The following is an 11,129-nucleotide window of genomic DNA, read 5'->3' on the forward strand; positions in this document are numbered from 1 at the left end:
TTAGCACTGCTGCCTCCCAGCACCAGGGACCCGGGTTCAATTCCGGCCTCAGATTACTGTCTGTGCGGAGTTTCCACCTCCTCTCCGTGGCTGTGTGGGTTTCCTTCGGGTGCTCCAGTTTCCTCCCACAGTCCAAAGATAGATGTGTGGGTGGATTGGCCATACTAAATTGACCCTTAATGTCCCAAGATGTGGAGCTTAGAAGGATTAACCATGGTAAACTGATGGGGTAATCGGCATAGGGCGGGGGAGAGGGCCTAGGTAAAGATATTCTGTCAGAGAGTCAGTGCAGACTCAATGGGCCGAATGGCCTCTTCTGCATTGTAGGGATACTATTCCATGATGGACAAAAGGCAAGGCCTGAGGCACTCTCATTTGCCCACATCTGTGATCTTTTCCAGCTGCAACCACATGGGATCTATAGTGTGGAGCTCCTTGGGGGGGGGGGGTATGTGTGTGTGTGTGTGTAGGGGAGAGGAAGGACAGAACGTGGCATTGGAGTTGAGGAGTCATGGCTGGATAGACAAGAATTGGCACAGCGCGAATAAGGAGAACTTTTAAGGAGTCCTCTCATGTTAACAGCACCTCTGAGGAGCTTTGAACCACAATTTCTTAAAAAAGACTTGCCCAACTCCATGAAACTTGTACAGGACTAGAACGTGCCTGTGTTTGCAATGGAGCTGGCCAAGTCGGGAATGCAGAATGTGGATTTTTGATAGGAACCGGTCCTTACTCTTAAAAGGCACTCCCGAAAATCAGTCAGCCCAAGAACGAGGTCAGAAATCCTGGAATGGTCCACCATTTCTAAAGGGCTCTCAAATTATCCCGAGTCAATCCAAACCTAAATGAATAATGATAAACAGATTGAACTCTGTTGCACCGTGTGCATAGTTTTAACTTTATTTATTAGTGTCACATGAACATTAACATTAACACTGCAATGAAGTCACTGTGAAAATCCCCAGGTTGCCACACTCAGGCACCTGTTCGGGTTCATCAAGAGAGAATCCAGCATAGCCAATTCACATGTCTTTCAGCCTGTGGAAGGAAACCAGAGCACCCAGATGGAAACCCATATAGAGGACATGCAGAGTCCGCACAGACAGTGACCCAAGCCAGGAATCGAACCCGGGTCCCTTGCGCTGTGAGGCAACAGTGCTAACCGCTGTGTCACCACAAGATATATTTACATGTAGCTCATGACTTCTAATTGCTGGACAATACAGTAAATTGTACGATGTACAATCCACATCCTCCTGTTCAAAATAAAATTGCTAAACGCCATTGCATGCATGCAATTAAGTTAACCGTTACTTAAAAGAAGAAAGATTTTTGATACGTGGAAGAGAACTATGAGATAGATTTTTGGGTTGTGTTTTTTTGCTGTCTCAACCACTTCCTCTTCTGCTTAGGGAGGATCAGTAGTAACCGTGCACTTCATTTGATTACTTCCCATCTGAGAGTAACCACTGATGGTGAAGAAGTGCAAATTGCAGAACGACCTTAACTTAAAAAGGCTTATTGCAAACACGGCATTCATCTGCTGAATACTGGCCTCCTTCAAATCAATGGCAAGCAGAATGAGCTGTCAGGCACGGGTAAACAAAACCTCACAGAGCGTTGATGCAGGGGAGCTGCTGCTGGATTACTGCATTGGACAGCTCCGTAATAACCGGCCTCTCCCATCTCAGTCGCTGTTAATTGCAAACTACCTCCAGTGGAAGCTTAAAATAGCAATCGCAGCGGGTGCTGAGTTCTTAATTCCCTTCATTGTGTAAAGATTGCAGAGAATTTGTTTCTGCTGTGGGAGGTAATGGCACTTCTGTCTTCAGAGAATCTGCAAGTCCCTGAAATCAGTCTCCAGCACATGAGTAAGCAAGGGTTGCTCTGAAATGCAGTTAGCAGGCCTAGCAAGGGTTTATCATCCTCACTCTCCTAGCCATTCATGGAGAAACAGCTAGATAATTTATTCTTCTCTATCAATAGAACTGAACTACGAAGGAATAATATTGTTTAAGTGCTGGGAGTTAAGAATTTGAATCATTTCACTATCTCATTATTTGGGAATAATGAATAACCAATACATCTTTATATTTAACCTTGAAACATGAACAACAATAATGAGGCAGTCTTTATTTCTCTTCCCTTGTTAGCCTTAGGACAGTTTGGCCAGGATTTTGTCAACAGTATGTTGATCCTGACCTCAGAGCTGTACGCTAATTATGCTCTCTCTCCTTTTCCCTGCTAATCCCCTTAACCTATATATCTTTGAACACTAAGAGGCAATTTAGCATGACCGACCTACCCAACCTGCACATCTTCGGACTGTGGTAGGAAACCGCAGCAGCTGGAGGAAACCCAAGTAGACATGGGGAGAACGTGCAAACTCCACACAGACCCATGGTCAGAATCGAACCCAGGTCCCTGGAACTGTGAGGCAGCAGTACTTCTCCACCTATATTGTCATTAACATAAGACCTGCGGGCACAAAGGCAGCACAGCTTTATTCAAAATTAAACTGTGCTTGTAAAAATTGGTTTCACTTTATTCATGTGCACATCACTGTTATTTATTGAGCCTAGCTCAGTCAGAAAGCTAATGGCACCGACACACCTCATAGCTGGCACACATTGATGGTTACAAGGGAATTACAAACATTTCTTTTATTGTGGAAGAAACAATGTTGTGTTTTTTTTTTCACTCACTCTTTATTAAATGTTCATGTCAGTGTCCAAAATACTCGCCGTTCTGTCAGACGTGACTGAACTTGCAGGCTCAACTAGCCCTCACTTTTGTATCTTTTTCCTGATGGGAGAAGGTGGAAGAGAGAATGCCCGGCGTGCTTGGGGTCTTTGATTATGCTGGCTGCTTTTCCAAGACAACGGGAAGTGTAGACAATATCAATGGGTGGGAGGCTAGTTTGAGTGATGGACTGTGCTTTCATTCACGACCCTTTGTAGTTTTTTGTGGTTTTGGGCAGAGCAGGAGCCATACCAAGCTGTGATACAACCAGAAAGAATGCGTGCTATGGTGCATCTGTAAAAGTTGGTGAGAATCATAGTAGACATAGCAAATTTATGACAAAGTAGAGCCGTTGGTGGGCTTTCTTAACCATAGTGTTGGCATGCCCTTCATCGTGCATTGACCCCACCCTCTGTCCTCCCCTAGATCCCTCTTTCATGCCTCCATACCCCCGACCCCACTCCACAAATTCTGTAATCATTGATTCACCCTTGTCAGTCCCAAACTTCAAGTTGCTATTCCTTTGCTCCCCTCCCTTGTGCTACAGAGTTAAGCAAGGAAGAATGCTGATCTTATACACAACTGAACATAGCCACCTTTAAATAATCATGAACAAGGGCCATGAAATTTCTATGTGCCGTTAACTTTATCCTGACTCTAGGACGATGCTGAGAACGGTTTCTCATTCATGAATATTCATGGGATGCAAATATATTACAGGTATGAACCTGGGCATGATAATCAAAACAATATTGATTTTATCACCACTTCTCAAACTGCCATGAGAAAATCAGGGTTTCATGTCGCACATATTTAAGTCACACTTGTATGTCATGTTTCCAGGTTTTCTGGGCTCCCTAAAACCCCTCTTGGTGTCAAACATAGAGGGCAGATTATGCCTTTCCCCATCATTAGTTTGGTGGTGGGGCACATTTTGTCTACCACGTGGGTGAAGGCCCCACCACTTTCTGGGCTTTGCCTTGATTAAGACCTCGGTGGGGAGACTTGCAGATGACCTTCTAGCTCCTCTTGTCAATTGAGGCCTTTAAGTGGGCACTTAAAGATGTAGTCACACAGCAGTGACCAGGGGACTTACCATGCAGGAAACGTGAAAAGCAAATGCAGGTGCCTGATTGAGGGACCAAGCATTGGGAAAGCAGGAGCCTTTTAAGAACTACTCTTCCTCTGTGATTCCTCCTTCATCACTTGCCTGTGGCCTGTGGCCTAGGTAAGTGCAGCAATCATGGGCCTCAGGTGGTTGCATTACTTACATTCTGAAAAAGTTCCCCCTGGCCACTGCTGTGTGACTACATCATTAAGTGCCCACTTAAAGGCCTCAATTGATAGAGGAGCTAGAAAGCCAACTGCAAGTCCTCCCACCGATGTCCTAATGAAGGCAAAGGCCAGAAAGTGGCGGGGTTTCCATCCACATGGTAGACAAAATGTGTCCCACCACCAAACTCACAATGGGGAGGGCATAATCTGTCCTCTATGTTTGACACTAAGAGGGGTTTTACGGAGCCCAAAAAACTGAAAACATGACATGCAAGTGTGACTTAAATATGTGTGACATGAAACCCTGATTTCCTCATGGCAGTTTGAGAAGTGGTGATAAAATCAATATTGTTTTGAGCAGTCACCGCCTCCTCAGTGGCACTGCTGAACAATGAAGAGCTGCTAGTCCCTGATTGGCCACCATCTTTTGGAAGTAATGCTTGGCACTTAATTTTTTTTTCATTCATTCGTGGGACATGAGATGTGGGCATCACTGACTGGCCAGCTTTTAGTACCCATCCCTAGTTGCCCTTGAACTGAGTGGCAGTTGAGAATCAACCACGTTGCTGGGGTCTGGAGTCTCATGTAGGCCAGACCAGATAAGGATGACAGATTTCCTTCCCTGTGGGAAGGAACCAGATGAGTTTTTTCGATCATCAACAATGGTTTCATGGTCATCAGTAGATTTTTAATTCCAGATATTTTTTAATGAATTCAAATTCCACCATCTGGTATGGTGGGATTCGAACCCAGGTTCCTAGAACATTCACTGAGTTTCTGGATTAATAGCCTATAAATAATACCATTAGGCCATTGCCTCCCAATTAATATGATGGGGTTTTCTCAAAGGAGATGCCACAGGGGCTCTTGCTGGTTCTCCAGCAAACGGGCAAGACTCATGTCACCCATATCAAATTCCACCCATATTGTGGGCCTGGGATTATATCTACAGCTACAAGCTTCCTCACCTGAACTATTTGGAGCTTTACAATATTTCAGTAGCTTTCACACTCATTCTTTTGGTGCCTATTTAATTTTGTTTTGCAATTTGCCATAATGGAATTATGAACTTATGACCTCTGTATTATCAATCTGTTGCAATAATAATTAAGCTAACATATTTAATCTTAGTTGATCTTGAATTGTGTAAAATTCCCCACAGATCAGGTATTTCAATCTTCAAATGTATTTGTGGCTTTTGCCAGGTATGTTAGAATGGAGACACTTCTCAGAATACTACTCCTTGGGCCAGTGTAGAGAATGAATTCCTCAAATGGACAGCTATAGACACATTTCTACCAACTTCATGACTCGCTGTGACTTTCCATGACAATTAATCTCTACTTTCACTGTTTCAATTTGTGTGGATTTCAAAAGAAATTACCTATTTGGTAAATATTCTGTAGAATTCACTACCATAGAAAGTAGTTGAAGCCAAAATGTGTGACTACAAGAAGAAATTAGATATCATTCTTGGGGCTAAAGGGATCAAGGGAAATGGGGGGGAAGAAGGAGAATCAGGCTATTGAATTTGACGATCAACCATGATCAAAATGAATGGTGGAGCAGTCTCTAAGGGCCGAATGGCCTACTTCTGCTTCTAGTTTGTATGTTTCCAAATATATATATTCTTTGTTTTGCATAATTCTATTATTAACTCATGCACTCCTCCTAACTTTATGCTAAGGCGCCAGGCATACCTACTTAGGCCTATTTCAAGAGCCAGACGTTGTACATCATGGAACTGTGCAATGGCATTGACCTTGATTCAGCAGGGCGGCATGGTGGTACAGCACCAGTGACCTCCGACCTGTCACTGACATTCCATTCTGCCCCACCCACCCTATCCAAGCATATCATTTATCACATCTCTATCCCTTTTGAGTGCTGTAGAAGGGTCATCTGGACTCAAAACATTAACTGAGCGTAGAATTTTAAATGGCAATGTGTCATGATCTGACTGAAAACCAGTGTCTTGTGATGTCTTCATTCCAGATCTTATGCCACTTTGTCTAAAAAGACAGATGGTGGTGGTGGTGATGGTGGTGGTGGGGGTGGTGGTGGGGTTGCGTTTCACATCGTCATTTTGAGAGGCGGGGCCTAAACACACCAGCAAAGTCGGTTCCACAGAGATCGAAAGGGCACCCCAATCAGAGCAAAGAGTAACTTCCCCTCCACGCTTCCCCACCCCAGCTCTCCCCATCACCATGGAAGTATCAGGGGCTCTCCCACCACCACCACCACCCCACGGCCCCTCTCCCACCCCCACCACCACCAAACAATCATCGCCAGCATCTCCATTTTCCCTCCCCCTCTATCACTGGCAGCACCCTCCACCCCCCACGACCCCACTTCCCAATGACCATCACCAGCATCGACTCCTTCCCCACCCCCAAACATCACCGTCATACCCACCACTCCCATGTCCGTTTCCAATCACTACCAGAAATAAATTAGTCCATGTAGGTGAGGCTCCCCATAGGGTCTCTGGGCACAGGTTGCCACTGTCAGGTTGCCACTACCAACCTGAGGCAAGGGGTAATAGCAGGGAGCATTGCCAGGTCGCTGCCAGACCATGTCCCTCTCCCCCAGGGACTAAAATCACCCCCAGATGGAAGTGAAGATTGAAATGCCTGATCTGTGGGGAATTTTACACAATTCAAGATCAACTAAGATTAAGTATGTTAGCTTAATGGTTATTGTAACAGATTGTCAATACAGAGGTCATACGTTCATAATTCCATTACGGCAAATTGCAAAACAAAATTAAATAAATCTGGTTTGAGAAGATAGGCACCAAAAGAATTAATGCAAAAACTATTAGAATGTTGTAAAGCTCCAAATAGTCCATCAATTTCCTCCAGGTAAGAAAGCTTGCACCTCCAGATAAAATCTCAGAGAACTCAGATGAGTAGGGCACTCAGGGGAGAAGAGGGACACGTCCTAGCATCACTCAAGCACTATGGAGTAGTGCCAGGGCAGTACCCAGGGTGCAGCACCCACTCAGTACCAGGAGCAGTAGCCAGGGTGCAGGACCCAGGGTGCAGAACCCACTCAGTACCAGGGTCAGTACCCAAGGTTCAGCACCCAATCAGTGCCAGGTTCAGTGTCTGGGGGCAGCGTACAGGAAGTAACCAGGCAGTACCAGGGGATAATGCCCAGTCAGTATCAGGGGTCAGCACCTAGGCAGTCACAGGGGGCAGGAATGAAGCAGTACCTGGACGGTCCCAGGGGGTGGCATCCAGGCTGTGCCAGAGCAATATCAGAGGAGGCAGCACCCAGGCAATGCCATGGAGGGGGAGGGATGGCTGCTGGGTGTTCTCGGGGAGAACTGCTTTGCTTCCTCTGTGCTGCAACGACCTGTAAAAATGACACCCTAATCTTCAGCCATCTGAGTTGTTGGCACAGTGGCCGAATCAGAGTCTGCCCTGACAGCGGCACATTGTGGGACCCAATCACTTAATGTTTATTTTTCAAAGCCCTGGACTGTACGGCAGATGTTGCTGCCGGTGGTTTCAACGTCACTTTTCCCACCCTTGATTGGCTTTTGTCAATTTCGGGGAAAATCTCACAATTCTCATGGGGGTCACTGAAGATTTTCTTTTGCATAAAGGTTACAGTGCTTTGAGCAAACAGCCACCACTTTGTGGGGTTAATTACTGATGGAATTAATTACAGATTCATCAGTGTCACCCCAATTCTGACAATCAGTATAAAATAAACACATGATTTATACAGTACCCTCAGGCTGTGTCCATGACCCTGCTGTGATCCGACACTGGAGCTGCATATTGGCAACCTGGATGATTCACCTTCTCAATTTGCTGCTTTTCTTGGAGGAAAGCAGCTTGTTCTCATTCCACCATTTCCTGATGTATCGTCATTGTCCGATATTAATCAGATCTGAATAGCAATGCTCAATCTATTTGAAGTACTAATCAGTTTCCAGACTGTGAATAAATCTATTTTCCAGGCTAAACAGAGCTAACCAGCCACAACAAATGAGTGCAGTACTAATCAGATCTAAATAGTAATAATAAATCTATTTACATTATCATAGAATCTGTACAGTTGCAGAAGCAGGCCATTCGATCCATCGCGTCTGCACCGGCTCTCCAACAGAACAAAAGAGAAAATGCTGGAAAATCTCAGCAGGTCTGGCAGCATTTGTATGGAGAGGAAAGAGCTCACCTTTTAGAGTCCAGATCACAAAGGGTCATATGGACTCAAAACATCACCTCTTTTCTCTCCTTACAGATGCTGCCAGACCTGCTGAGATTTTCCAGCATTTTCTCTTTTGGTTTGGTTTCCGATTCCAGCATCCGCAGTAATTTGCTTTTCTCCAACAGAGCACCCTACCCAAGCCCTATCCCCATAACCCTCCTGTATTCACCCCACTAATCCCCCTAATCCACACATCCTGGCACGCAAAGTGGCAATTTACCATGGCCAATTAGCCTAACCTGCATATTTTCAGACTATGGGAGGAAACTGGAGCACCCGGAGGGAACACACAGAGTCAAGGAGAGAATGTGAACAAAAATCTCATTGCAGTTGTATTCAAATCTGAGTTTAATTAATCAATCTAATAATAGTGTTAGTTAGACCTTACAATTGAGAAGAGTGAATGGTGATGGATATTACTTTACACCACATTATGTGAGAGAAATGTGTTTGTAAAATGTTCCCATGGTGGTTTCATTTGCAGCTGCAGAGCTGAATGTGGAACTGTGTAACCAAGAAGTTCTCAGGTTTGATCCTTGACTTGTGTTGACATCAGTCAGAGTGTCAATAGGTTTGTTATAATTGACCTCATCCCCTTAAACCAAGAAAGGAGAGCTGTAGCCACATTCCATCTCCAGCTTATTGTCTGTACGATTTATTCTGGGAAGTGCAATTATGTGGCCACTGGGGAAGGATGGAATCAGGTTTGAGTTTGATTTTGGCCTCTCCTCACCAGTAGCCTGCTGATGTACACGGTCTAGATTGACACTTTGGGAAGAATACAGCAGAGGTGCACTCCAGATGCCCACTGAACTCAGCCTCAGTAATTGTCAGCTCCTTCAGCAGAGGAGGAGAGAAAACTCAAGAGCAAAAATGACAGAAAATAGAGACCAAACTATGTGCCCAATGGGCAGGAAAACGGGAGAGTTTCACGTCCGTTTTTCGGGTGTACTGACCTGAATGAATATTCGACAATACACTTTGCAATACAAAGTGTCTCAGAGGGATTCATGCTGGTAAGGGACCTTTTCCTGCCTGAGGGTCTGGTGGCATAGTGCTGAATGGGCCACTGTGCATGCGTCGATCTGCCAGTGCAGACATCAGCATATGCAATTGGCAACCAACCACACCCCCACCGCCCCCCCACATACACATTGCTGACCTCCCCAAGAATGCTACTAATTCTGGGCCTTTTTGATCCCCACCAACTGATTGCTGGCCTACCAGACTATAGCCTCCTTCTCGGAGGCCGGCCGCAATTTCCCCACCTCAGGCCAGCCCAGATTTACAGCCCCCACCCCACCCCACAACCCCCCTGCCCCATGTAGCCAACCCCAACCTCATTGCCCACACCAATAGCCAGCCCAGATCATCTTCCTCCCTCCCTCCTCCACTGATCCCACTTGGCAGCGGGTCCCCCCACCACCGATACCCCATGGGCACCCCCCAGAATGCCCCATCCCCCTCTGGCCCCATCCCCTTGGCATTGTACAGTGCCCAATGGGCAGTGCCAAGTTGCCCAGTGGGCAGTGCCAGTTTGCCACTTGGGCAGGGCCCAAAAGGCATCCCCCTCCCCCCGACTTCTTGCAGGGAGGGCTCAATGGCCTCTGTCACCATGAGCGGATAAGAACACCTGTTCCCCTTTAGTGGGGAGCAGTTGTAAACCCTAAACCCAACTGGTGAGAACCACTCCCAGCTGGGGGAGATGCTAATGAGCTCATTAATCATTTGAAATTCAAATTTCAATATTCTAATCAGCTCCACACTAATTTCTGGCACAGAGCTGATTATTCTGAAAGAGCCTCGGAGACCCAGGACCAGAACGTCACGAAAGGCCCTTCTCTGTTGTCCCCCGACTAAACATAGAACACTACAGCACAAATAGGCCCTTCGGCCCACAAGTTGCGCCGATCATATCCATACCTACCAGGCTATAGAACTATCTATAACTCCCAATCCCATTAAATCCCACGTACTCATCCAGAAATCGTTTAAAAGACCCCAGCGAGTTCACCTCTGCCACCAGCGACGGCAGCCGATTCCACTCACTCACCACCCTCTGAGTGAAAAACTTACCCCTAACATCTCCTCTGTACCTGCTCCCCAGCACCTTAAACCTGTGTCCTCTCGTAGCGACCATTTCAGCCCTGGGAAATAGCCTCCGAGAATCCACCCTATCTATACCTCTCAACATTCCTCTCGACTGCTCGAGAAATGCTTGTCATGTTCTTTCAGATATTTTATGAATAAGTTTTCTTTACACAAAAAAAAAGATTTGTGCCCAGTAAGCTAAATCAATATTGTTTTTGATTCATTACATTATAATATTGTAAGGCCAGGATCCAGATGGGAAGGCTCAAAACCACCCTAAGCTTTATGTATCTGCCCACCCTATCATTGCATCAAGCCACGCAATGGTGTTGGGCCATTTAAACATGCACACTCAAGACCGCTTACTAAAATACATAAAATCATAGAATTCCTACAGTGCAGAAGGAGGCCATTTGGCCCAATTGAGTCTGCATTGACAACTATTCCACCCAGGCCGTATCCCTGTAACCCCAAGTATTTGCCCCACTAATCCTCCAAACCCATCTGGGGACACTATGGGGCAACTTAGCATGGCCAATCTGCCTATCTTTGCACTGTGGAAGGAAACCAGAGCACCCAGAGAAAACCCACACAGACAGGGGGAGAACGTGCAGACTCCACACAGACAGTCACCCGAAGCCCAGAATTGAACCTGGGTCCCTAGCGCTGTGAGGCAGTAGTGCTAACCACTGTGCCGCCTGCATGCTTCAGCATTTTTATAATTGGGCTGCAAATGATTAGCCCAGTAAAATAACACTTTAGCACTGTGCCTTATTCTGCTGCCAGTCAATAACGTT

Source organism: Carcharhinus amblyrhynchos, chromosome 28, assembly GCF_965287045.1.
Source record: "Carcharhinus amblyrhynchos chromosome 28, sCarAmb.v2.hapA, whole genome shotgun sequence".
Classification (NCBI taxonomy): Eukaryota; Metazoa; Chordata; class Chondrichthyes; order Carcharhiniformes; family Carcharhinidae; genus Carcharhinus; species Carcharhinus amblyrhynchos.